We start from the raw sequence: 27229 nt of genomic DNA, 5'->3' as shown, positions 1-27229 counted from the left end.
CAGTTTTGGAGGCTCCCACGAGGCTAGCAATGTGCAGCTGAATGTGCGGCCAGGGCCAAGGGACAGGGTCCTTCTTGCATTCTGACCAGGAATCACTGTTAGGGCTTTGAGACCCCGGAGTCCTCAGGTCCGGGGAAACCGGCTACTTCCTGGAAGCGACCTTTGCCCAGTGACCCCAGCTCCTCCTGGGTGCACAGACCCTTGGATTCCTGTTTCTCAGGCCAGTGTTCCTGGACAGCCCCGCCTCTGCCATTTGCCGTCTCGTCCCCCACAATTCTTCCCCTGCACTGACCTGGACTGGGCCACCCCAAATACAGCCATCCCTTACACTCAGGACCACCTGAGGCCCAGGCAAGAGGGACATCTGCCCTGGGCCCCACAGACTGGGAAACAAGACTGCTGTCACTCAAGACACCAGCCGGACCACCTTTTCCCGGGCCACCTTTCCTTCTGATGGGCTAGCCGCCAATTCAGGACCACCCGCTAAGTTTCCATCACTCACTAGACAGGCTCCCGGAACTCAGGGCAGTGCTACAGTTAAAACTGCAGTTTTAACATAGCAAAGGACACAGATGAGAGCCAGTTACTGTGGGAGTCACCCAGACGCAAAGCTGCCTTCCCACTCAGGGACACGTCGCCCCAGCACGGGTGTGCGACAGGAGCAGAGCCTTGCTCACTTCCCATCTCCCTCCTCCCTACTTTAGGAGCTCTGTGATTAGATTGGATCCCTGAATAATCCAGGACAGATCCTGGACGACATCACGTCTGCACGGTCCCTTTTGCCATGTAGGGTGACATTTTCACAGGTCTCAGGTGTAGGACCCCCCCAAAAGGAAGACCCTTACTCGAGTCTCAGGATGGCGCGCTCCAGGAAACACGAGAGACCGGCTTGATGCAAAAGCACGAGGCACTTTAATAACGGAGCTCCGGGCCAACACGCATCTCACGCAGGAGATAGAGGAGTTGACCCCGAGGCTCAGAAGTCAGGGGTTTATATAGGAAAAGTTAGGGAGTTTGGCGCGGGTACACATAATTGGCTGATTCAAACATAAGCGGGCACATGACTACATTGATTACATCAGCAAGTAGTACGTGCAAATTAACATTCCAGCAATGTGGTAGGGCAGTTTATTTTGGTTAGCAGGCGGTCAAGTTAACCTTAAAGAAAAGGGAAGAAGGGGGAAAGTGGGTGACACCAGATGGTCCACGGCCTTGTGGAGATTGTTTATCCTCCATGGCCAGTTAGTTTTTGATGCTTTGGCAGTCTTATTTTAGGCTTGTTTAGGTATGATCAGGCCTCAGGCCTGTCCCTCTTTGTTTCTTTTCCTAAGTTCATTTGCTAGACTACAGATTCTGTGCTTTAATTATGGGCACTTAAATTTTAACTCCTTCACAGGGACTAGGTCCTCGGCGTCTTTAGGGGACTTCTTTTTCCCAGCCTCACCCTATGACTGGCATCCAGGGCTTTCCTGCTCTGAGAACAGGAGCCACGTGTCCAGGTCACACTGGAAGACAGAGCCCCAAGCCTGGGCCCTGGCATGGGCAGGGGTGAGAGACCATGAAGCAGGAAGCTCAGGGCTTGGGAATCCATGGCCACCGTGTTGCCTGGGACCAGCAGAGGTGGGCACGGGGCAGACGGCAGGGCCGGCTAAGAATGTTGGCTCAGTGGGACTGCCTGGCTGGCCCTGAGCTGGCTGGGAAGGGAACTGTCCTGGCAAAGCTGCCCCTGCCCCCAGGTCTCCCCTTGTGCTCCCCCCTCACCAGACCCGGGTTCCACACAGACGGGAAACGCAGGGAGAGCTCCAGCCACAGAAGCTGCGTCTGCGGAAACCAGCTTCCTGATCTCCGCACCCTTCCCTCTGCGGCCTGGAGCGCGGATGTTTTGTGCCTGTGCCCAAGCAAGGGTTCAGACTCTCGTCTTTGATTTTTTTAAAATGTTTTCTTTGTTCTTTTTAGTTACACCTGACAGTAGAATGCACTTTGACATATCACACATACATGGAGTATGACTTCCCATTCTTGTGCTTGTACATGGTGTGGAGTTAGACTGGTCGAGTGATCATATACAAACGTAGGAAAGTTGTGTCCCATTCATTCCACTGTCTCTCCTATTCCCATTCTCCTCCTTTCCCTTCCTTCCCCTTCATCTAATCCAGTGAACTTCTATCCCCGCCCCCATTGTGTGTTAGCATCCACATATCAGAGAGAACGTTCAGCCTGTGATTTTTTGGGATTGGCTTATTTCACTTAGCATGATATTCTCCATTTCCATCCATTTACCTACAAATGCCTTAATTTCATCTTCTTTAAGGCTGAGTAATATTCCATTGTGTATATGTACCACATTTTCTTTATCCATTCCTCTGTTGAAGGGCACCTAGTTTGGTTCCACAGCCTAGCTATTGTGAATTGAGCTGCTATAAACATTGATATGGCCGTGTCACCATGGTATGCTGATTTTAAGTCCTTTGGGTATGTACTGAGGAGTGGGCCTTGTCTTTGATTTTAAAGCTTATGTTTTCCATGGCATCCAAGACTCTGGGCCACTCCCAAGGCTGCCATGTGCAGTTGGGCAGGTTTTTGCTGCACAAGAGCAAAGATGGAAATGGTGAGTGGTACACAACTCAGCCCGGGCTCCCCCCACCCAGCTGGGAGCCACACACGTGCTGCAGCTGCCCACAGATGGCGCCTTCTTCATATCTGCCCAGAGGTACTTTATGAGCTAATGGCTCACTCTGACCTCTATTTCAGAAATGAAGACACTCAGAAGTTAAGTAATAGGTTCAGGATCACACAGCCAGTCAGCAATAACTGGGGCTCTAACCAGGTCTTTCCATTCTGTGGCCTCACCTAAAGCAAAGTTCAGCAGAGTCCATGTTTAAGGGGAGATGTCCAGACACAAGGGGCCCACCAAGGTGGCGGGCGGGTGGTGGGGGCATCAGGGAAGTTAACACAGTGGGCAGCACAGGGGTCGAGACCTTCTCTGCCACTTCTTGGTTGTGTCCCTCGGGCAGGTAATTCACTCTCTGAGCCTCAGTCCCTGCACCTGGGAAATGGGTCCTGTGGTATGCAGCCCAGAGCACTGTGGGGAGAGTGACAGCGAGGTGCCTGGGGCAGCACCAGGCTGGTGGCGGGTTTTATTTTTATTTTTCTAGCTGAAGATCAACTTCCCCAGCGTTGAGAATGAATCAAGCTCTGGTCTGCCTGGGAGAGAGCCAAAAAAGAGAGAAGACGAGCCAGAACCGGCTGCCTACAGCCTCCCCTCTCCAAGTCCCGTGCTGTCCCCTTGGTCGGCCTTGGCTTTGCAGGTGGGGACAGCTGTGGGTTCCGTGTGGGACCGAGCATGGGCTGCAGTGCGGGTTTGCAGGAGGGGCAGCTTCAACCCCTGCTCGTCCCTGCTTGGGCGCCGGGCGGGGCTCTCCGGGGCTCCCTGTGGCTCAGCAGCAGCTCCAGGCGGGAAGCTCTTCCCGGGCTCTGTCCCCCTCCTTCCTGCCTTTCTTTGTGGGTTTTCATTCTGCCTCATCCTCAGATAAAAGGAAAATCACAGGTTGTTTTGGGGGCCGTGAAGGTGGGAGGCTGGAGTCGGGGCCACCGCACCCCCACCTCCTCAGGGCCCTCGCCTTGGGGAGCCGGTTCCTTCACCTGGCAGGTCTCCGCTGTTCCTGGGAGTCAGTGGGGGTGGTTTAAATGCAGCCCTCACACCTGGGCCGGCTCCCAGGAGAGTTGGGAACGGGGCGCATCATGTAAATGTATTTGGGAAGAAAGCAGCGCGGAGCGCGCGTCGCCAAGACCCCCCACCGTCTGGGCAGCTTTCCTGTCCTGTGCCTCCACTGGCCACATGGGTCCCTTTCTCTTCCATCAGAGATGACCATGGGGAGAACAGGGTGAGAGACGGTGGTCATCCCAGCCTCAGGCTTCCTGCGGAGGGTCACTGACATCCATCTTTGTTCCTGTACAAATTAATCAGGTGACCCATCCCTGGTCGCTATGGCAACGGCCCCCAGTGCTCTGTGATCATGAAATGGAATTCATCAGAAGTCCTTCCCAGTGAACTCTTCTCCAGACGAGCAGAACAAGGAAGGAAACTGCCAGAAGCCCCGGCACCTCGAAACAGTTGAGTCGGCCTGGGGAGAGACCCCGAAGCCACTGCAGAAGAGCATGGCTATTAATTAAGGAGTGTTCCAGAAGCGACCCTGGCACAGAGGAGGAGTCGGCTCTGCAGATCCCACACGCAGCTCCTGACACTGCGATGAACCCAGGGCCTTCCAGAAATTCCAAAGACGATGAGGTTTTATTTTTCTCCTGTTCTCCCACGATCTCAGACTTCCCACTTCGAATGGACTTCTCCCCACTCTCATCTCTGAGGAATCCCGAGGAACAAATTCAGCTCAAAAGCAGAAAATCGAGGAGCCCCCAAACTGGAGGTTGCCTTGAGGGGCTCATGGAGGGGCTTCCCCCAAGCAGGAGGATGACAGACCAGCTCTGCCTGTCCTAAAACAGGACTCCAGGACCCAGCTGCAAAGGAAAGCTCCTTATTCCACATGCATCCCTTTTTATGCCAAGAAAACAAAACAAAACACAATTAGAAAACCCACTTTTCCCAATTATGTAAGTAACTTAAATCTACAGTAGAAAAATTAGAAAACAAAGAAAAACAAAAGGCAAAGTCCATTGCAGCCCCATCCTTCCCTCAAATAGCCATCAGCATCGGTCAGTTTTGTGTTACTACAGTGAAACACCTGAGACCAGCTAACTTTACAGAGAAAGGAGGTATATTTAGCTCATGGTTTTGGAGGCTGTAAGTCCAGACAGCATGACGCCAGCTTTGCTGAGGGTGTCAGAGCAGGTAACAAGGCAGGAGCCATTGCATCTCCTAACTCAAGCCAGAGGCTGGGTATGGCCGGATTCAGGGTCTCACACCCGGCACCCCTTCTGGGGCAACACCCTCAGTGACCTGAGGACCTCTCTTTAGGCCCTGCCTCTTAAAGGCTCCACACCACCTCCCAACACCACCACCCTGGGACCATCTCCCAACACAGGAAGCTTTGGGGACACCCTGAAAACACTCCCAGTCAGCCATAGGCGTGGCCCTCCCCAGTCCTGGCCCAGGCCTTTGCACAGCTAGGAAATCGCTCTGCCACCGAGCCACACTCCCCTCCCTCCACCCCTCGTTCTGTGGACGGAGGAGGTTCCTCGTCCCTCGGTCCTGGGTGAGAACACGGGCAGATGCCCTGGCTCCTGGCTCCTAGGCAAGCGCTCTGAGCCCTTGAGGTCAGAAACAGTCTTAATCTGGCCTCGGAATGGTCAGGCTGTGGGAGACCAGAATGTGCCCCCCCAGAATACGCGCCTGGCACACTAAGGTTTGCTGAGCGGAAGGCGATCAAGAAGCCGCTGCAGGAAGCCCCGCCCTCCCTCTGCTGGCCTACAAGCAGGACGAAGGTGCCCTGCCCTGCCCTCCACGGGGAGAACAGGCTGGCCACCAAGAGCTCGGACAGGACGCTGGAGCAGCACCAGCGGGAGGCCGGGCCTGCGTGGCTCCCGCGGCTGGCGGCCCTCGCCTGCCGGGAGTTGCCTTCCCCGTGGCCCCCGGGAGACTCGGAGCTCTTTCCCTGTCTCAGCACAGCTCCAAAAACCCAGTGCTCTTTGCGGAAGATGCTGCAGAAGCGGGAACCCAAAGCCACCTCCGGGACTGCGATTCCTGGCGTCTCCCCCGACACAGGAAAGACGCAGGTTGATAAACCTCCTTTCTGTTAGTGTGTCCCTAGCGACCGGGGCGGCCCCACTAAGAATTTATGAGGAAAGAAAGGAGATTCTTTTTCCTCCCATGAACTCACACTGTTTGAGGGCATCCTCCAAGTGTGCCGGGGTCAGCCTCCCTCCCCCAGCTCAGCGGCTGCAGTCTGGGGTGGGGTGGATGAGCTGCTCGGTCATGGCAGAAGCGGGCGCAGGTTCCTGGGAGGGTGGTTCTCGCTGTCGGGTGGCTTCCTCTCCCAGCTTGCACGGGCTCCTTGGAGGGCAGTCCCAGACCTCAGTGCCATTGACTCTGTCTGGCTGGACATCAGCAGAAGCCCTCCAGTAGGCTTCTGGGCCCGGCCCTCCCTCCCGGCCCCACTGGACAGGTTCCTGGGGGCCCCGTGTGGGTTCTCTGTGGTTCTCAGGGAACTTTCCACCCTGTGCACTGACAGATGACCCTGGGCCTCTGCCTGGGCTGTGCCTCTGCCCCCAGGCCCTTTGCTGGTCCAAATAGCTGCAGCTGCACCCCACCGGAGACGTCTCTGGGGGAGGCAGGCCCCACACACTTGCTCAGGCTTTTCCCGGCTGAACCAGGAATCCATTCTTGCAGGGTTTGCTGAGGGTCCTGACAATTCCCGCATTGCTTGGGGTGGAAAGATCAAGCTCCCCTCCCACCATCAGGGTCCTGCGGGGCTCCTGGCAGGGTGACCACGTGCTCAGAGCGGCCCTGGGCCTCGCCCTGCCTTGGGCCCTCGCCCACTCTCCATTGTAATGTTCCTGGGTGGGAAGCTGAGGAGGCCAGGGGCAGGTAGGCAGGAAGGGCCCCTTCCAACAGCCTCTTACGCACCCTTTCCAAACACGAACTGGGGCAAGCCTCGCCTCCTGGGCGCTTGCTGCGGGGGCCCTGTGACCAGCACTTCACAGGGACAGCTCCTGGAGCCTGGCAGCGCTGGGATGAGGTGCCACAGACGGTTCCCCCCGGACGCGGTGGCCAGTACGGTTTTTCAACTTTACGATGATATGAAAGACACAGTGGGCAGTAGACACCCTTCTTTAAAGTTTGAAGTTGGCTCTTTTCTGGAGCTGACAATCTGCAGTGTGACACTCTCTCATGAGGCTGGACAGCAGCAGTGACCACAGCCCACTCAGCCACGTGATCCTGAGGGGAGGTGGCCGGTACTCCAGGGCACAGTGCTGTTGGGCGGGGGTGTTGGGTAGTCAGGCAGGATCTTCACTTCATGGTGGGTTCACGGGGACAAAACTGCATCGTGCGTCTAGGTACACCTGTGTGGAGAATTCACCTGAGCCAGAGAGATAGCTGGCCCCTGGCCTTGGCCACTGGAGGTGATCCCTCGGTCCCTGCAATGTCCTGCTTCATAGGGGCTTTGGCCCCTGGACAGCTCAAGGTGTGGTTTAGGATGGGGGCTGTGGACATGCCACATCAGTTCTGGCAGCCAGAGGAACTGGACACCCACGGTCAGCCCCCTGCAGCATGTGATGGAGCCCAGCAGAAACTCTGGACTTCCCTGGGTGGCAGTGGTCTTGAGGGTTGGGAGGAGGAATGGCACCCCGGATTCCACGGGGACAGGATGACCAGAGGCCCCACCTGAGGGTCCCACCTGGAGCTCACCTGTGGCTGGCTCTAATGTGTGTCCTTTCACAAGGATGGAACTGCGACCGGAGGTACAGCCCTTTGGGTCCCGTGGGTTATTTTGGAGAGTATCAGTGTGAGTGTGGTTCAAATGTAAGGGCCCCAAGTTCACAGCCAACTGAGGTGGGCGCAGAGCTGGATCTCAAACTTGTGGGGGGTCGGAAGCAGGGGGCTCTGGCAGGATCTGTGCCTCCGACTGCGGCATCTGAGCTCACAGCAGAGGCTGCCGTGCCCTCCGCCTTATGGGCAGGAAGTGGGGGCGGCCGCCCAGGCCAGGCGGGCAATTCTGCACCCGCTCTTACCTAACGGGTGATTTTGAAAGCCGGGCCGGGGCAAGGGTGCGGCTTGGTGGTAGAGCGCGCACCTGGCATGCACAAGACCTGGGTTCCACTCCCAGCGAAGCAAAAGAACAAAACAAAAGTAAGCCTACAGCCCAGGGCCAGGGGTCCTGCCACAATCACAGACCAGTTGTGCCCAAGGTGGGGGGTGGGGGAGGTAAGTTGCTGAAAAGCCAAGGAAAGTGCCTACAGCTGTCAGCGGGATGTGACTCGTGGGGAAAGCTCACAGAACATCTGCCACCACTCCAGGATAGCTGGGAGACGACTGGCCTCCATCCCTCGCTGTGTTTGGTCGGTGGTCATACAAGAAAGCAGTCTCCCAAGCCGGGCGCGGTGGCACACACCTATCATCCCAGCAGCTCGGGAGGCTGAGACAGGAGGATTGGGAGTTCAAAGCCAGCCTCAGCAAAATCAAGGCATCAAGCAACTCAGGGAGACCCTGTCTCTAAATAAATACAAAATAGGGCTGGGGATATGGCTCAGTGATCAAGTACCCCTGAGTTCAATCCCCAGTACCCCCCCCCCACACACACAAAAAAAAAAACATAAAGGAAGAAAGAAGCTTTCTACAGATAACACTGACCTGCCCTGCTCCCAGTGTGCGCAGGAGAAAGCCAGCGTCCTTCAGCTCTATGTAGCTGGACCGTCCAGCCCAGCCTGCTCTCAGTGTTCCCTTAACCTGGTTAGGTTTGGGGCGTTCAGAGACTTGGAGTTTTTCTGACCCCCCACTTTAAGGACAATGCAGATTCCAGCAGCGTTTCCTGTAAGTCTCGACCTAACCATAGAGCGTGGGACAGGAGCAGGGCTCTGGAGCTGGGAGCAGCCTCCCCTCCTTACCTCCCCACCCAGGGCAAAGGAAAAGGAGGTTCATTCTGGGTCTTCCTGGGGTACCATTGGTCCAGGCACCACATCCACCAAAGACCAGCATCAGTTCTCAGTGGCCATGGATCCACACAGAGAAGGGTGAACAACGCTGCTCAGGGAGGCCCTGCTCTGCAAGGTGACACGGGCTGGTGGAGGGGTGCCTCCCACTTCCACAAGGCACCCAGGCCCACCCTCTGGCCTTCATGCCGTCCTCTGTGGCCCAGAACCCCACACAGCCCCACACTCGGGGCCTCCTGGGGACCAGCCGGCATGATCAGGAGGGGACCCACACTGCGTTCCCTTGGCACCAGAGGCCATTGGAGCCTGCTTTCCCCTGCCCCAGCAGCCTCACCCCTGCGTCTGTGCTTTCCGTACTCCAGGGCCTTCAGACTTGGCCCTCTCCTGAGTTGGGCCCCAGCTTGGCTGGACATAAGAGAAGGAATGTGACTCGCCCCATCGAAATGACATGGAAGTTTCCTAGGCGGCAGGTGGCTGTGCAGATCCCTGCACTCGTTCAAAAAACATTGATCAAATGCCTAGGATGGGCCCGACCCTGTGCTTGGCCCAGAGCGGTGACCAAAGTAGATCTTTAAAGTCCCTGCCTCTGGGGAACTGCTATTCAAGTTGGGGAAAAGAGACAATAACTACAACGAATAAATCATACCATATGTAAAAAGGTGACAGAAGGGTTGGGCATAAAACTTAAGCCAGTGGGGGAACCACCGGCAAATACTGCACGGGTGGACGTGGTTGTGATCAGGGTAGTCAGGACAGACATCTGAGCTACGACTTGAAGTTGGTGAGGGGAAGAGAGTGCCAGGCAGGAGGAGGGGTGCAGAGGTCCAGAGGACACAGCATAGCAGCAGAGCACACAGCAGAGCAGAGTGGCCACAGCCAAGGAGGGAGGGAAGGGCACCAGAGGTGAGGCGAGGCAGGGCAGGGCAGGGCACAAGCAGATACCGCCAGTTTCAAAAGCCACTGAAGGACTTGGGCTCTTACTCTAGAAGAGGCCCCCACGGGGTTTGATCTGGCTGAGGTTTAGGGGGACACTCTGGCTGCTCCGTGAGCGCAGAGCTGGCTGGGGCAGGGAGATCAGTCAGGGTGTTCATGACCTGGTGTGATCCGAACACCGTGTGGCAAGTTCTGCCGTCCCACCTGACAGGTAAGGAAACCGAGGTTCCTGGAGGCAAGAACCAGGAGTTGGCTACGGAGCCACGGGCTTAATTCAACGGCCTCCTGTCTCTGCAGTGAAGCCCAGGAGGCCTGGGACCAGGAGTCGACTGGATTCAAATGCTTTGGCGGCAGGACCCGAAGCGGAGGCGTCTGCAGTTCTACCCTGAGCCCGAGCCGTCAGGGCTCCGCATTGCTGCTTACAGCCGGATGATCCCAGTTCTTCCCCAGGGGAAGGAGAACTCGAGGAGTCAGAACAAAAATGGGCCTGAGCCCCAGGGTCCAGCCCCTGGGCCCTGGCTGCGGGAACATTCTCCCACCGAGGATCCATACCAGGGAATGGCTTGTAGGAAGGTGGGTGTGAGCGGGTGGGGCACAGGGCCAGGGGTGCGGAGGGAGGGTGGCCATGCTCACAGTGATATTTCTGGTTCCACATTCCCGTCTAGAATCTTGCCCTCCCATTAGGAGGTGGCTTCTGTTTCCTCCCCTGAACCGGAGCTGGCTGTAAGTGTCTTGATCAACAGAAAGAGATGGAAATGACAGGTGAATTCTTGGCTTCCAGCGGGGGTGCGCTCCCTCTGTCTGCCCTCCTCTCGCTCTCCCCTTTCTCTCTCCAATATGGTGGTCATATGCTGAATGTGACCTCTGAGCACTCAAAATATGGCTCAAGAAACTAAGCAACTGAATTTTAAATTTTATTTAATTTTAACTGATTTTCACAAAATTGAAATACAATGGTCACCCCTTATCTGTGGGTTCTCTTTCCATGGTGATCGGTGGTCAAGGGTGGCTCAAAATAATTAAATGGGAAATTCCAGAGGTAAGAAATTCATAAGTTTTAAAGAATGCCTGTTACAATTATGATCATTCTGTATTTGTAGTTATTAGTTTTGCTGTTACTCTCTTATTACAACTAACTTATAAATGAAGCCTTATCATAGGTATGGACTAAAGGAAAAACCACAGCATATACAGGATTCCTTCATTGGCTCTTCATTGCTGTGGCCAAAACACCTAACAAAACCAACTTAGAGGAGAAAAAGTTTATTTGGGGCACCAGCCCCAGCCATGGCTGACAGCCGCCTTGTGAAAGATCCTTTTGAGAGACAGGGCTGAGCAGAATCAGCCCAGGACTGTCAGAGACCTTGCTAAGTGTGGCCGTTGTTTCAACCACTAAGCTTTGGTGTGACTTGCTGTGCAGCCACAGGTAACTAGGAGAGCAGGTGAGGAGCAAAGGCGTATGTCCACCACCCAGCAATACCTACCACACCTGCCAGCAGAGAAGGGCTGCAGGATGTGTCTGCTGCCTGGCTTTGTAAATAAAGTTTTATTAGAACACATGCCTTTTACATATTAGCTACAGCTGTTTTCTCATCCAAACGGCAGAGTCCAGTAGCTGTGACAGAAGACACCCAGCCTGCAAAGTCTGAAGTATTTGCTACCAAGTCCTTTCTAGAAATTTGCTGACCTTTGTGATAGAGGGTCAGATTTCCCTGATTTCTTTTTTAATATTTTTTAGTTGTAGATGGACACAATACCTTTATTTTATTTATTTATTTTTGTGTGGTGCTGAGGCTCAAACCCAGTGCCTCACGCGTGCTAGGTGAGCGCTCTACCACTGACCCACAATCCAGCCCGGATTTCCCTGATTTTTGAGCTCAGGGATGTCCAAGGAAAGCTGAACAGTGTGGTGTAGGTTGCTTTCCTGTGGAAACTTTCAAAGCCAGCTCGTACTTTATGTCTTCCCCGCTAGGAAGAGCCCTGAAAGTCTAGGGAGAGGCTGCTCCATGGGCTGGGGTCCCAGAAGGAAGGCAAATCTGTACTGGTTTCCTAGGACTGCACAGCAGATACCACAAATGGGTGACTCAAAACAAGGGAAATGTATGTTCCTGGAAGTCAGCCGTGGGAAGCAGGGGGTCGCCAGACCACACTTTCTCTGCAGGCTTCAGGGAGGATCCCTGCTTGCCCCTCTGGAATCCAGCGATTGTTGCAATTGATCCCTGGCTTGTGCTGCAATTGATCACTCCTGTCTGCCTCCATTGTCATGTGGGGCTGGGCCATAACTGACCCACAATGGACATCCAGCGTGAGCTAAAAATAAGCCTCGTACACAACCACAGGGACTTGGGGGTCACCTGCCTCACAGCACAATGCAGCCTGTGAAGCCACACCATGGAGGATGGCTGTGCAGCTCACTGTGTGTCAGGCAGGTGGGGACAGCGACCCGGTCAGCTTAGACCGTGAAGGGAGGCTGAGGAGCACCCAGGCTGCAGAGACTTGCTTTCTAATATTCTGGAGTGTTTTGGTTCTCCGTCAGCATAGGCTTTTTGATTTTTTTCCAAGTGCATCATCAATAGCAATTTTAAGAAGCTATAATAATTTTAACTATAGGTTGGTGCTCTCTAGGTCCGAGCAGAAACCACTGGACATTATGACTTTGGGCAGCAGCCATGACCTCCCCCATCCGCTGCCCCACTGCCCCACCCAAGCAGAAACCTCGTCCTGGCGTCCCCAGCTCTGCTCTGCGGTTGCTGCCAGCCCTGTCATGGCTGGGCTTGGGACTGGCTGGAGACCAACAAGGATGCAGCAGAAAGACTGCGAATCTGCCTAAATTGACATACAGATTTCCCAGGACGGGGAGGCTCCCATTTTTCGCTGCTGAGGTGAGATTGCTCTGATTTTCTGACCACCAGAGGTTGACTTGATGAGGCAGGTGCTGCAGAGCGGCTTTCTGAGTTTCGGGGATGGCACAGGGTGGGAGTTGAGCATCAGGAGTTGCTGATCTTGGGGGGCTGCTCGGATGCACACGTGGGGGCTCCTTTTCAGAGGGCGGTGCTGCGGAGTCCCCGTGTCCCTAACAGCGCAGGGACGAAGGCGACCTCTGGGTTCCCTCCCTCCATGCTCCAGAACCGCCGATGCATAAAGCAAGCTCCCCCCACCCGCACTCCCGTTTCCTCCTTTCCTGTCCTGCTGCCGCTGACTCTGCGTCTCTCTGGGGCTGACGGGGCCGGTCAGCTTGCTGAGCCTCCCTGACCTGCCGTCAGGTAAATGGCGTACCATTAGCCGCCTCTTTAACAACCATATTTCTTCCAGGATGAGGACTCAATAGCTCCTGCATGAAAGATGGTCTGAAGAGTCCCCAGGTCCCCACTTGAAGTTCTGAGCCACTACTCAGCAGAGATTCCGGAGCCCTGACAGCTGTGACAGCCGACTCCTCGGTCCCCTCGGGTTGACAGGAGATGGGAAGCAGGAGGCTTCCTTGCCTGGAGACTGACGCCTCCTATGACGCTCCTGTGTCCCTCCTCCCACCTGACCTGTAGTGTTGCGGGCTTTCTCTCCTGGGCCCAGGCGGTCTGCAGACTGGACCCCTGCTGGAGGCAGGTGGCTCCCCTGGCCCACAGCAACCACAGTGTGGATTCCCAGGAAATCCTGCTGCACCCTGGAGAGAGGTAAAGTAGCTGGGCGCCGGGTGACTACTCGTTGGAGGTGCCTCTCAAATCACTTGCCAGCTGCCAATTTAAGTGGGCTTTTCTGTGACCTCAGACCAGCTCTCCCTAAACCCATCCCGCAGAGACTGTCCCCAATGCCACTCAACTATGTTTCCCTCTGTCGCTATTCAGCCTGTGTCTCCCCTGCCAGTCTTGCCCTTCCCTGACCTCTTGTCTAAAAGGTCCTGTGTTAATCAGGGTAGCCCAGGTGAGTGGAAAGGGAGAAGGGTTCCAGTAAGGTGGTGGACAGGGGATCTCCTCTCTTCAAGAACAAAGATGAGCCGATCGAAACATGCCACCACCACCAAACAGTTTCTAGAATAAATATTCACACTAGAAAGGAAGGAAGGAAGGAAGGAAGAGAGGGAAGGAAGAGGGAAGGGAGGGAGGAAGGAAGGAAAGAGGGAAGGAAGTGAGGGAGGGAGGGAGGGAGGAAGGAAGGAAAGAGGGAAGGAAGTGAGGGAGGGAGGGAGGGAGGAAGGAAGGAAGGAAGGAAGGAAGATGAAAGAAAGAAGGAAGGAAGAGGAAGGGAGGGAGGAAAATCCTCAGAATGGGAAACAGTTAAGGGCCAGGTGCCACAGCAGAGGTTGATACCTGATGACCTCAGTTTTCAAGATGGGGGCTTTAAAGGGGGGAGGTGGGGACATCTGGAGGTCACTCAAGGTGATATGACTGGAATAGAGTCCTGGCTTAACCTGGAACTGTGAACTACTACCCTGAAGCTGGAGCAAAGGGGACCAGAAAGACTTCACCTATGGGAATAGGGACTTGGATAGAAAAAGAAAGAAAGAAAGGAAGAAAAAGGGAGGGAGGGAGGGAAAAAGGGAAGGGGAGGAGAAGAAAAAGGAAACATATTTCAAATTAAAACCCCAACACTAGGCAAAAAATAGAGGCAGAGTGATTTTCACTGCTGCGAGACCGAGAAGCCCAACCACGAGAGGACCTCAGGATGGATCCAGACCATCTGTAGCCCTGAGTGCTGGCAGAGACAAATATGAAATCTGTCCAGGAACAAGAGTCTACTGCACGCTCACAGGACCAGGGCAAAGCCTCAACATAAGCTTCCAACCAAAGACATTACAAAACATCCACCCAAACAAACCACCACGAGAGACTCTAGAAGTCACCAAGGAAGAATCTGCTCCCTAATAACCGAAATTAATAGAACATCTGAACATTAAAGTATACTGAAAACTCTGTGGAAGTCAAAGAAGGAATCGGAGCCATAAAGCAAGAAGAGGACATTTTGAAACAAGGGAAAGCAGACCTGAAAAACCATCCAATAGATCTAGAAGTGAAACAAATCTTTGCTGGAACTGTCAATTAATTTTGAGATAAATAGCAGAGCCCCAAACACCAAAGAATTAGAGACATGGAAGGAATTATACAAAATGAAGCACAGAGATATAAAGAGGTAAAAAAAAAAAAAAAGCATGAAAATATAGAAGTACAGTGAAGAAATTTGGAAGATAGGGTGAGCAGGCTGAAAACGTTCTTCAACTTAGAAGAAGAGAATAAGGATGACCAGAGAGAAGCAAGTTCAATATGTGAAAAGACAAGAGTTCTCCAAAAGTGAAGAAATGAGTCATCAGAATGAAAACAGGAGAGATAAGAAAATAAATACACATCTGACATACTGTGGAGAAACAAGAGAGCATCAAACACCTAGGGATCTTAAAAACAACCAGAGAAATAAGACTGACTGCCTGAAATGAAAATTTGATCGACAGACTTCTCAGCATCACCAATGGATGCCAGAAGACAATGCTAGATATCTTCAAAGTACTGAGCGAATGTGTCTGTTAATGTAGCATTAAATACCTAGCTAAACTATCATCCAGAAGTGAGGGTTGTTAATGCAGATATTTTCAGAAACAGAGATTTTACTATTATTCATGGATCCTACTGGGAGAACTATTGAAAGGTTTCCTTCAGTTGGAGAGGAAATTACTTCTGGAGAGATTTAAATGACAGTGAAGTTACTTAGCAGTATCTATTAAAAAAATTAACATTAATAATGATAATGATGAGGAGTCAGGAAGATTAAAAATAAAGTAAAGGTAAAATACTAACCAGCAATAACCTGCAAAATGGGAGGAAGAAATTAAAGTCTGACCAGTAAGATTATAGGTATAAGTCCAAATACAGTTGTTAAATTCCAATGCATCAGTAATTACAATAATGGTAAATGTGTTAAACTTGCCTGTTAGTTGAGAGAGACTAACTAGATGAAAAAAGTCCAACTATACAAAAATATTATAAGATACAGTTAAATCCAACAACACAGAAAGCTTGAAAATAAGGGTTGGAAAAATATGTATGCCAAAGAAAGCCGTGTAGAAATATTAATACTAGACAAAGGAGTCATTGGGATAAAAGCAAGTCTTTATTCAATGATAAAAGAAAGAATTCTTCCAGAAAATATACTAGACCTGTGCATTGATTTGTTCTCAGCTGCAGAAAACAAAACACCAATGGAGAAACTAAAAGCCTACAATCGTAGTAAAAACATTTTAACACACCTCTGTCAGAAAGCCACAGCGTAAATTAGTAAGAACATACAGGATTTGAACCACACAATAAACAAACTTGATCTAAACATACCCTGAAGCCAAATATTCTTTTCAAACAGACATCAGACTCTTAAAACTTAATCAGGTATTAGGCTACAAAGGAAGTTTCAGTGACTACCAGAGAATTGGTATCACTTCCACTCTGACACTAAATAATAAAACATAAAATCCCAAATTTGGAGGTTAAAAAGCATATATCTGTTGAGTGTGGTGGTGTGTGCCTGTTATCCCAGAGGCTTGGGAGGCTGAGACAGGAGGATAGAGAGTTCAAAGCTAGCCTCAGCAAAAGTGAGGCACTTAGCAACTCAGTGAGACATGTCCCTAAATAATATACAAAATATAGGGCTGGGGATGTGGCTCAGTGGTCTAGTGCCCTGAGTTCAATCCCTGGTACCCCACCACCACCAAAAAAAAGCATACTTCTAAGTAATCCAAAAGATGAATCATAAAAAAATATCAAATATTTAGAACTAAAGGACAGTCAAACATGGGATATATCTAATGCAGTAACAGTAATTTAAAATGCTTGTTAGTTAGCAAGTAACAGTGGAATTCATAAAGTAGGCATTCAATACAAGAATGGGAAATTAATACTAGAGAAATGGACGGACAGAAATAATAAAGACAAGGACAGAAATTCAAGGACAAAAAAATAGGTAAAAGAAAGAACTAGCAAATGTGCAGTGGATTTTTTAAGAAGACAAAGTAGATAAACTTTTGGAATTAAAGATCATGAAAAAAGGCAAAAAACACAAGTGAACATTATCAAGAAGGCATAAATTCACAGAATTCCTTAGAAAAATTTAAAAAGCCCCTGAGCAACTTGATGTAAAAAAAGTTACAGCAGATGAAATACACAAATGCATAAAAATATAAACTATCAAAACTTTCAAAAAGTAATAGAAAACCTATCAACTTCAAGAACATTAAATCAGTAGGCACAAATCTACCTGCAAAAGGAAAAGAAATAAATGAAAAATAAAGAAGAAAAAGATCCCCAAGTCAGACAGTATTGACAGCCTTAACCCTCAAGGAAAACCTCATTCTCATCAGACCAAAATCGTTCCATAGAAATCTCCTGAGTGAACAGGAGGAGGGGCTCCCCGATTTCTTTTTAAAGGGTGGCATAACTTTGATGTCCAAAGTGGGCAAAAACAGTACCTGCTATATGAACACAGATGTGCACATCCTAAATCAAAATTAGCAGACCAAGTCCAGCAATTCATATATAAATCCATCTAAATGAATACAAAGACAAATCAAGAGTAAAGACACAATGCTAAAATATCTACTAATGTAATTCACCACATTAAAACATTAAGGCAGAGAACCCCTAGGATCACCCTCATACATGAAAACGGGTGTTCAATAAGATACAGCACCCACCCATGATTTAATTTTTTTTTTCTCAGCAAACAAGAGTAGACAGAAATTTTTTTAAACCCATAAAAGGCATCTATCAAAATCCTATTAAAGGGCTGGGGTGGATAGCTCGGTGGTGGAGCGCTTGCCTAGCACGTGTGAGGCACTGGGTTCGATTCTCAGCACCACATACGAATAAATTAATTAAGTAAAGGTCCATCAACAACCTAAAAAATATCCTACCAAAAAAAGCATCCTACTTAATGATAAAACATTAGATTTATTTTCTTGGGAGTCAAGAACAAGATTGTTAAGTTAACTCCATCATTCTGACTTAGTATTTTGCTGGGATCTTCAGCTGACATAATAAACAACTACAATTAATATAAATACTTGGCTGCATTTAATTGACATCAATGTGAATTGATAGTGACTTCAACCAAATGGTGTGTCTTCTCCACGTATCTGGAGATGGCCCAGGGCTGGCACTTGTGTTCCACGGTGTTGTCCAAGATGTTGACTCCATCTGTGTAGCTTTAGCACCCTGGTGGGCTGCTTGCACCCTGTGGTCCACCGTGGCCTGCTAGCTAACCCTGGTAGTCGGGTGGAACAAGTGAAGAAGAATCTGCCCGTCTTAAAGGACACATTTTGAAGGCCAGCCACTCCACAGTCCACACTTGGGACCATACATCAGTGCCTGGCCACCTGAGCCATGGGGAGGTGGGAAAATAGCCTTTATCCAGACAGGCATATCATAGCTCCTGTACAAAAAGGGAAATCTCTGTGTGTGGTATAATAAAAATTTATATTTGATCTTCGTACCCAGATCCAAGCTCAGAGCTGCTAAAATCCTTGGGATTTTCCTGAGTGAAAAGAATGTCTCTTGTTCTTCTTGAGTTTGGGCTAATAAGGTGAAGCCTGGTGGTGCTTCTATGGCTTGGAGATGGATGCTGGTCACTGGGAACTGGGGCCTTCCAGCTTCATTCTCTGACCTCCAGAGCAAGGAGGGGGCGGAGACTGCATTCGATCACCAACGCCCAGTGATTTCACCATCATTGCAAATAATGAAACTTCAGTACCACTCTCAAGGGGTTCCTGGGTTGGTCAGCGTATCCAGGTGTTGGGAAGGTGGCACACTTGGGAAGGGTCAGGAAGCTCCGTGCCCTCCTCCCCTCGGGCCTCGCCTCTGCACCTTTTTCATTTGGCTCTTCTGAGGAGTCCCTTTGTAATAACACTGTAATTAGAAGTAGAATACTTTCTTCAGTCCTGAAAGTCATTCTAGAGATCACTGGACCTGAGGATGATTGTGGGAACCTCCAAGTTTGCAATCAGGGGATGGGGGTGCAGGCAACCTGGGGCACCTGCCTAGCCCTATTAGCATCTGGCGTTGGGTGGGAGCTGTTGTACAGGACTGTCCCTTAACTTGTGGGATCTGCACCAACCGTAGATGGCAGAATTGAATCAAATAGTTGGGCATTGTCTCCTCCAAATTCACATATTGAAATCTGAGACCCAGGGTGATGGCATTAGGAGGTGGACTTTGGGGAGGTGATTCGGTCTTGAGGACATGAAAATAACTTGGTTTAAAGGCCTAAATGTGAGAAGGCAAGATGTTAAAAAAATATGGACTTTTTAGGAGAAAATATAGGAGAATGTTTTTAGGACATTTAGAGAAAGATGTGGTAAGATTCCAAAAGCATAAATTATACAGAATAAGAAATACATTTAACTTTTGCAAAATTTAAAGTTCGTAAACCAAAAAGATATTGTGACAAAGTAGAAGCACAAGCTGTACTCTGGGAGATGTTTAAAAACTACCACACTGCTCAGTTAATATGGGATGGGTGGAAGGAAGGAAGGAAGGAAGGATGGATGGATGGGTGGGTGAATGGGTGGTTGGGTAGATGGATGGGTAGATGGGTGGATGGGTGGATGGTGGATGGGTGGATGGATGGATGGTGGATGGATGGGTGGATGGGTAGATGGATGGGTAGATGGGTGGATGGGTGGATGGTGGATGGATGGGTGGATGGGTAGATGGGTGGATGGTGGACAGATGGATCAGTGAATGGACAGACAAATGGATGGGTGGAGGGATGAGTAGACGAGGGAGCTAAAAGTGAGGTACTTATTTAATCAATCATTCTGCCTGTCCTGGTAATGGGAAGGAAGACTGAGTGGGTTTTGTTTGTTTTTACTGTTTTAATAGTGTATTAATATAAAATCTGAAGTACAGTAAGGCAGATCAGGAGACATATGCCATTGGAAAGACAATTTTTATTCACAGTTCCCAGAGAGGGAGGACACACACCACAGGGTCGGGGTGAGGACATAGGGGGAGCACCAGGGTCTGTCATGAGGCAGAGGGAGGGAAGGAACTGTGGATGAGTGTCTTTATTGTGGTTCTCCCCCGAAGGAATGGAAGAGGCAGGGCAGGCAGGCTTAGACTGGCTAGGTGAGTAATTTCTGGGTGCTGTGGTGCATGGGACTCTGCCACCTCTCTGATACCTGGCCCCAGGATGACCAGGGCAGAGTCAATTGTGGCCTCCATGTGAGCCCAGTGAAGGAGGTGGTGGGGTTGCCGGCCCTGGGCGGGCTGCTGTGTATTGGGAATCATGCCTCCTGAGTGGGGGTGGTCTGGGGAGGAGGGGAGGGAGCAGGGGGCCATGGCAGGTGGCCCAGGCAGGTCAGGCAGTGGTCCAGGACATGTCACGTCCGGCGATCAGATGCAGGGCAGGTGTGGAACCGAGTTTGCAGGAACCAGAGCATGGTGCCGAGTCCCTCCCTCCCTGTCTCTATCTCTGTTTCCCAGTGAATGGCTGCCCCATCTGTGGCCTCGGGACACAGGATGGGATCAGAGTGCCCAAAGCAAGTTCACTTATTGGTGCACCTTACCTTTGGTGCCTGGCACCCAAGGCCCAGCAGAGCTGCCCAAGCCCTGGTTCCTACCTTCACCTGCTGTGGCAGATAAGAAATGCCCACGCCCCACCCCAGCCTCTAATGTGGATCAGCCCGTCTCTGCCCACTTGCCTCACATGCTAAGACCGGCTTGTTGCGGGGATGCTTTTCCACCAAGCCCCCTACATGTGCAAAGTGCCTCTGGCTTGGGTGAGTGAAATCTAGCCTGGACTGATCTTTTGATTATTCATTTGCAGTGCTGGGGATGGAACCCAGGGCCTTGCACAATGTCCCCAAATTGCTATGTGCCAGCCCTATGGACTGCCTTGTAGTAGCGATTTTGCGACATTCAGATGGCAGCCCGGCTGTTAGGTTTTCTGCTGGGAGTGTGTTCTGACAGGCACTCTGGTGGCCATGACAGGCAATGCCCAGACCAGCATGGGGGTGCCTCGGCCCACTCTGCCTCCAGCATCCACTGTGCAAGGAGCCAACCTGGACGGAGTGGCTCCCCCCGGGCTTCAAATCAGGGAGGTCACCCCCTCCGGATTCACCTGGCCAGGCCTAGATCCACCCACCCAAACCTGCAGCCACTAGGAACCTAGTCTCTGCTGCTTGGGCACATTCGCTCAATCTCCTAGGGAGGCCTAGGAGGCACTTCCTGGGAGCCCAAGTGTAACTAACAGAGTCCCCTTCCCCAGCAGCCTGCAGGCCCCAGGGCGATAGAAAACCAACCACCCAACAAGGAAGGAGCAGGACCAGCTCTGTCATTTGCAGCCCCTGGTGCAAAATGCAAACCCAGGGCCCGAGTTCAAAAATTAGAACTTCAAGTCCGCGAGGGTGGACCAGTGAGCCCAGCACAGGGTCCCCACTTGAATACAGCTGGCTCTGGGGAGGAGGCAGGAGGCCAAGGTGTGTGTAGAAGTTGTATCTACCCAGGCAGGGGGAGAAGGGATGGGGTGAAGGCCTTGGAGAGGAGAGAGGAGGCACTATTTAAAACCTATTATTGCAGAGATAACATCAGAGCCTCGGAAGATGAAAAGTAGTTGTCAGGTGGGAAAAGTCAGGACTGGATGGAGCAGGCGAGTAATCCAGGTAGACAGTAGCCACTGGAGGCACAGGAAGTAGGAGGCTCTGGCTTCCCCGGATCTGCAAGCAGCTCAGGGCAACCAGAGCAGAACGCGGAGGGGCTTGGATGGCAGATCAGTTACCTGTGCCACGTGACAACTTTCCCCACCCCTGAGCGGCAGGAAGCTGTGCTATTTTCTCAGAGCTCCTGGGGGTCAGGAACTGGGTGTGGCTCAGCTTGGTCCTTTAGCTCACGGGCTCTCACAGGTCGCAGTCAAGAAGTTGGTGGGGCTGGAGTCATCTCCAGGCTGGCCTGAGGCAAGGTCCACTGCCAAGCTTGCTCATGTGGCTGTTGGCAGGATTCAGCTCTTTGCTGGCTGGTGGCCAGAGGCCTCCCTCAGTTCCCTGCCCCGTGGCTCCACAGACTCAACCCGCTCCAATATGACAGAGGAAAGAGACTGGGGTCAGGCAGAGCCACAGTCTTTTTATGACCTAATATTGGAAGCAAGAGTCCATCACTTTTGCTCTACTTTCTCACTAGAAATGGGGTGTCAGGTCCAGTCCATACCCCTGAGGAAGCAGATCACCATGCTGCTAATGGGGCCAGCCTGTAGCACCCAGTGACTATATGAGATTCAACTCCAGGTGTTTCTCTGAAAGAAAAAAAAAAAGTTACAGGCGTGGTTAACACTGGTGGTCAGCAGACTTTGAGTAAAGGAGAAGAGCTTTGGTAATGTGGGTGGGTCTCGTCCAAGCAGTCCCAGCCTCAAGAGCAAACGCAGCTTTCCTGAGAGGAGGGAATTCTGTGTCTGCTCCTGCTTGAGTCTCCAGCCTGTTGCCTGCCTGTGACTTCCTTAAAATAAATCTGTTAATATTTACACATACATATTCTGTTGGTCCTGTTTCTCTGTGCATATGGGCTCACGCCCGGGAGGAAGCCTCATGGAGGCTGTTCTGGAGGCTGCCCGGCTGGATCAGCCTCCTGGGGCTGCTGTAGCAGAGTGCTGCCGACTGGCAGGCTTGAGCAGCACACATTCATTTCCTGTCGGTTCTGGAGGGCTCAGGCCTGACATGGTGCCGTGGTCGGGGTTTGTGTCCTTGACTGGCAGATGGCTGTCTACATGTGTCTGCCCTTACAATGTGTCTAGCATCCCCAGTTCTTCTCATGAAGACACCCACCAGTCGGGCTGGACTGCGCTGGCCTGAGTGACCTCATTTTGACTTGGCTGCCATTGTGAAGACTGTATCTCCAGGCGGACCGTGGAGGAGCGAGGGGAGGCACCCATGGGGGGTCCAGAGGGGGAGATCAACTGGCCCCAAACGGAGCTGAAGAATAAGCTGTTTAAGTGCCGGCGGGTGTCGAATGAGGAGAAGCAACTGAGGCATCAGGTGACGAAGGGCTGATCACACGGCATCACCTCAAGAAGGGGGCATCCACTGCACGTGACAATATTACTCCGTCAGGGAAGAAACGCAGACCACTCCACGCAGATCCCGCTTGCTCAGAAAGGGAAGGCAGCAGCAGAAGTGGAAGTCCCTTCAAAACCATCCAGGACTAGTGACCACAGCCCCAACGACAAAAGAAGATACCTGCCCCCAGGATGTGGACATGGAGAATCTTGAGGATGAGAGCTGAAGTTCTTACCTCTTCCACCAGATTTCCAACTGGAGCCAGCAGGATTGGGCGGCTGTTTCAGAGGGTTTTGAGGAAAGTATCACCTGCTTTCACTCATCCCGTTCCTCTTCCATGATGGCTTACTGACTTCCCCCGGAGGGATACGTTGGGAGGGAAAGGGGGAGAAAAGAAAGATTCTAGAGGGCCCAACTTCTGTTTATAATAAATCCCTAGAGCTCTGACTGACCAATGTGATAAAGTATAGAAATGGCGGATGGGCCATGAGAAGGTCTATGGGTGTGGACGGAGACAGTTTAGAAACACAGACTTGCTTGAGCAAAAACAATGAGAAGCTAGTCTCTGGTGACCTGGTCTCTGTTTCTCTCCAACTTTCCATTTCTGACAATAATAGAGGTTAGTGTAGGAATGACACGGGGTAAGGATCCTAATCCCGGTCTCGCCTTGGCCCCTGTGTGACCAGGATGGGCAAGTCACTTTACTTCACGTTCATCTTGCTTCCTTCGCTGGATTATGTTTTTAATGAAATGAATACCAAACATAAAAAAAGACTACATCTCCAAATACAGTCAGCCCTAGGTCCTAGGGTTAGGATTTCAACATTTGATGCTGGGATCCCAGTTCAGAGTACCCACAGACACACGGCCTGCCTACCACAGGCTGTACGAGTCAGCGTGAGCTTCCACAACAAAACACTAAACCGAGTGGCTTAAAACACACACGCACTTAGGTTCTCACGGTGCTGGCGGCTGGAAGTCTGAGGCCGGGGCGAGCCTGTCGGGTCTGGTGAGGGTTCTCTTCCTAGCCTGTTCACGTGGAGGAGAGAGAAGGCGATGGAGTTCTCGGGTGTCTCCTCTCTGGGCACTAATCCTATCACCCTCATGCCTTCATCTGATCCCCTCCCATGTTCCCACCCCACATAGCGCCACCTCAGGAGCTAGGACTTCCACGTGGGAATCTGGGGGTGGGCACCCTGGGGTCCTGTGGCTCATGCAAAGGTGAGCTGCCTTCTTCAGCTTGTTATGGGGCGCAACTTAAGAGCAGACCGGTCACCACTGAGAAGTCCAAATCTGAGAGTCTTTATTAAGCCGGCCAGCTGACTGTCTCACACATGCCCCCAAAAATGGCTATTAGGAGAACAGCCCCGACCACAGGGTTGTAGGGGTTCTTATGCCAAAAATCACATTAATCATAAGTGTCTGTAGCTGTGATTCAAAATTACACATTAACATCATGAGATCATCGACAGAGAGGGAAGTGGGTCAAAATGACCCTCACCTAGGTACAAACTAAAGAATGGTTGCTAACATCCACACAATCACTGTTCACATGGTACATTGTTTGGGAGCAACAGGAATCAAAAGAGAGCAATTCTTTACTACATAGGAGTTGCCATTGTATATTATTAAACATGTCACACCAAGTAACTGATGATGGGCACAGAGGCGGGGTGCTCCCATGGGAGAAGCTTATTTCCTACATGACATGGAGTCTGAGAGCAAAATGGAGTCTGTTTAGTCATTTCCCTCAGAGTCTGGCCTAGAACATTCTCATGGAGCCAGATCTGTCAGCCCATCACAAGTTACCTACCAATCCCTTCCAGGACCAAGAATCTCCAGACTGGGGACTACCTAGGCGATGGCCACTGGGACTGACAAGCCTGGTCAAGCTGCCCTGGGGCTTGGGTGCCATCAGCTGCCTGGACTGAGGGAGGTGCTGGTCACAGGAGGCCAAGCCACCTGGAAGCTGGGAGCTTGTGGACGCTTCAGTGGGGAGAGGGGATTCCAGGGAGACCCCACTGACCTGCAGCAGGTGCAGGGATGTTCTTTTCAAGGGTTCTTGTGACTGATTCCCCAGCCCAGGGTCTTCTCCAGCTACTGAGTTATCGGTCGTACAAAGAAACCCCCCAGAACGTTCCTGGCCTTTGGCATACATGCATTTCCCCCAGTTCCACTCCCCCCTGCTGCCCTGCGCTCCCTCCTGGGAACTCCACCCACCAACGGCCATATTTGGGTACCTTCCCTGCCTCCATCCTTGTCCTCGTCCTTGTCCTAGCTGTGGTCTGTACCCCCAGCTGGGGGGAGAGGCAGCCCTGGTGCTGTGCTGGCCCCTGTTAATATGCACTGCCCAGGGCTGGCGAGGTCTTTAAGACCCCCAAGGCCATTTGATGGGCTGGGGCCAGCTAAGCCACAAGCAGAAGTGGCAGCCGTGTGCGTGGAAGCCTGTGGTGATGGATTCAGAGTGCTACCCCACGCCACCGCCTGACCTGGGATTCCTTTGGCCACGTCTCATGGGAACTATTTCTGGGTATTTGCTGGTTAACACCATCTCAGCCAGGCCCTGCCTGGGGCACTGCATGTCCTGCTGTCCTTGTGCACACTTCTCTGGAACTGATGTTCTGGGAAATGCAGAGAGACCTTTGAAAAGAGAATCAAAGCAAACCTCAGGCCCAGGCTAAGCAAACCCCAGTGTCTTAGCATGTTGGATCATGCATGAAACCCAAGAACCAAAACATGCAGACCATGTGCATACACTGGGATATTTAGATAAAATCATGTATATTTATTCCCATGCCAGGAATACATGCCTACTAATATCATGTGTTTTGAAAGCACACAAATGCACATTAATCAAAGTTGCAAAAATCTGAAGGGTAGCAATCAATGCTGATTAGGTTCTTACCTTGATTAATGAAAATAAATATCAAATCTACAGAGAGGTGCCCAGGAGGGACCCTGTCTGAACCAGGTATGAGCCTGCTCTCATCTTAGCTGGATCTCAGATCAGAATGGTGTTTCCTGGGAAGCGGGCCCTGCAGGTGGACAAGGCTGGCCTGCCATTTATCTGTAGAACCCTACATGTTACCTGCAGGTCAGTGGCTCCTAAATCTACAACGGCAGCCCTGACCCCTCATTTCCCATGCACCCCTGGCTGGTCACCTATGCTTAAGCCCAGTGACGCCCGTGGGGCACATGCTCTGTGCAAGGCCAGAGGGAGTCAGCCGTGTCACCAGCCCCTGAGGACGGCCCCTCCCTGCCTCCTCTCATCCAGCCCTGTGCTCTGGGCTGCAGGTCTGGTCCACCCTGGATGAGCTGTCTTCAGAGCAGTATCCAAAGGACTAGAAAAACAGGTCCCTCTCCAGCCACACCTTCATGCCAGGAGATGGGCAGGGGCAAGGGACTGTGGGGTTCTCCTGGGGTGGCCACAACAAAGTGCCACAAGCTAGGTGACCAGAGAAGGCATGCTCTCACGGAGCCAGAGGCTGGAGGCTGGAAAGCAGGAGTTGGCAAAGTGGGCTCCCTCGGGGGCCCTGGGAGAGGAGCTATTCCAGGCCATTTTGGGGGACACTCTGCCTCACCAAGCCACAGCTCAGCTGTTTGCCTGTCTCTTCTAGAAAGGAGAGGAGAGGACAGCAGAGCAGCATTCCAAACTGCCCTGGGTCGTCAAACCTGCAGGCAGCCCCTGCTCCTTCCCCGGATCCCCTGTCCCAGCACAGACGAGATGGAGGGCACCGGGGAGCCCTGCAGGTGCGCTGAGTGCCATCCGTCTGAGGATGGCTTCCTCGGGCTGCCACATACCAGGAGCACGCAGAAGTCCCCAGGAAGCCTGGGGGGCTGACAAGATGGGATGGCAGGAGGCTCAGACCGGGCTCTGCCACCCGCCCGCTGTGAGGCCCCAGCCAGGTGCTTCCCCTCCACAGCCTCGGCCTTCCGGAGTATCAGCAGGGGGGGGACGTTTCTTGCCAGGATGATGGGGTGGTTTCTAAACAACGTTGAAACTACACGCAAAAAAACAGCTGGCAAAACAGAATTTGCCAAGTCAAATTTCCTGTGCTTCTAGAATGAAGGGAAAGAGACGATGGGCAATCCACACTTCCATCGTGTGTGAAGGAAGAGGTTCAAGGACGATGGAAGAGTTAGTGCTCATTCCACCCGGGACCCGACACACCAGCCAAACCCAGAGGTGCGCCTACCCCGGACACGGCCTGCCTTTGCCACCAGGCGCCTCCCAGCCACGCTTCTGGACCCAGGCCGACCTGCTTCCCCCTTCCCTGCCCCTCCGCCCAGTGCCATCTCCCTCTCCTCTGAACTCCTGCAGACCTTCCTTCATGAACAGCTCCTTCCTGATCGCTTGCTGCCTTGGAGGAATTGGAATCTCTGCTCTGCTTTATTGAGCACTTACTGTGTACTGGGCACTTGGCACACATTGTTCCTCTTAATCCTGGCACCGCCTCCATGCAGATAGTTATCGCTCCTATTTTTAGATAGACTGTAAGGGCTAGAGAGGTTGGGCCATTTATCACAGACAGTTCTAGAGGAGTCACCCAAGGAACCTTCTCCTGCTCTCCGCAGCTTCCAGACAAGCGAGTATGGACGGAAGAGGACCCAGGGCCTGGCAGACGGCTTGGACCCTGCTGCTGTGTCCAACCGGACGGGTCCTGCGTCGATTTCCCT

At 51.9% G+C, this 27229-nt stretch overlaps 1 pseudogene across 1 annotated transcript; it reads left to right on the top strand.

Moving 5' to 3' along the window:
• Positions 1-22245: 22245 nt before the first annotated feature.
• LOC306657367 (uncharacterized protein C11orf98-like) lies at positions 22246-22778 on the top strand (annotated as a pseudogene). The gene has a single exon. The product of its transcript is annotated as an uncharacterized protein C11orf98-like (transcript).
• Positions 22779-27229: the final 4451 nt, after the last annotated feature.

Source organism: Sciurus vulgaris (assembly GCF_902686455.1).
Source record: "Sciurus vulgaris genome assembly, chromosome: 3".
NCBI lineage: Eukaryota > Metazoa > Chordata > Mammalia > Rodentia > Sciuridae > Sciurus > Sciurus vulgaris.
This window is presented reverse-complemented; position numbering and strand designations above follow the sequence as displayed.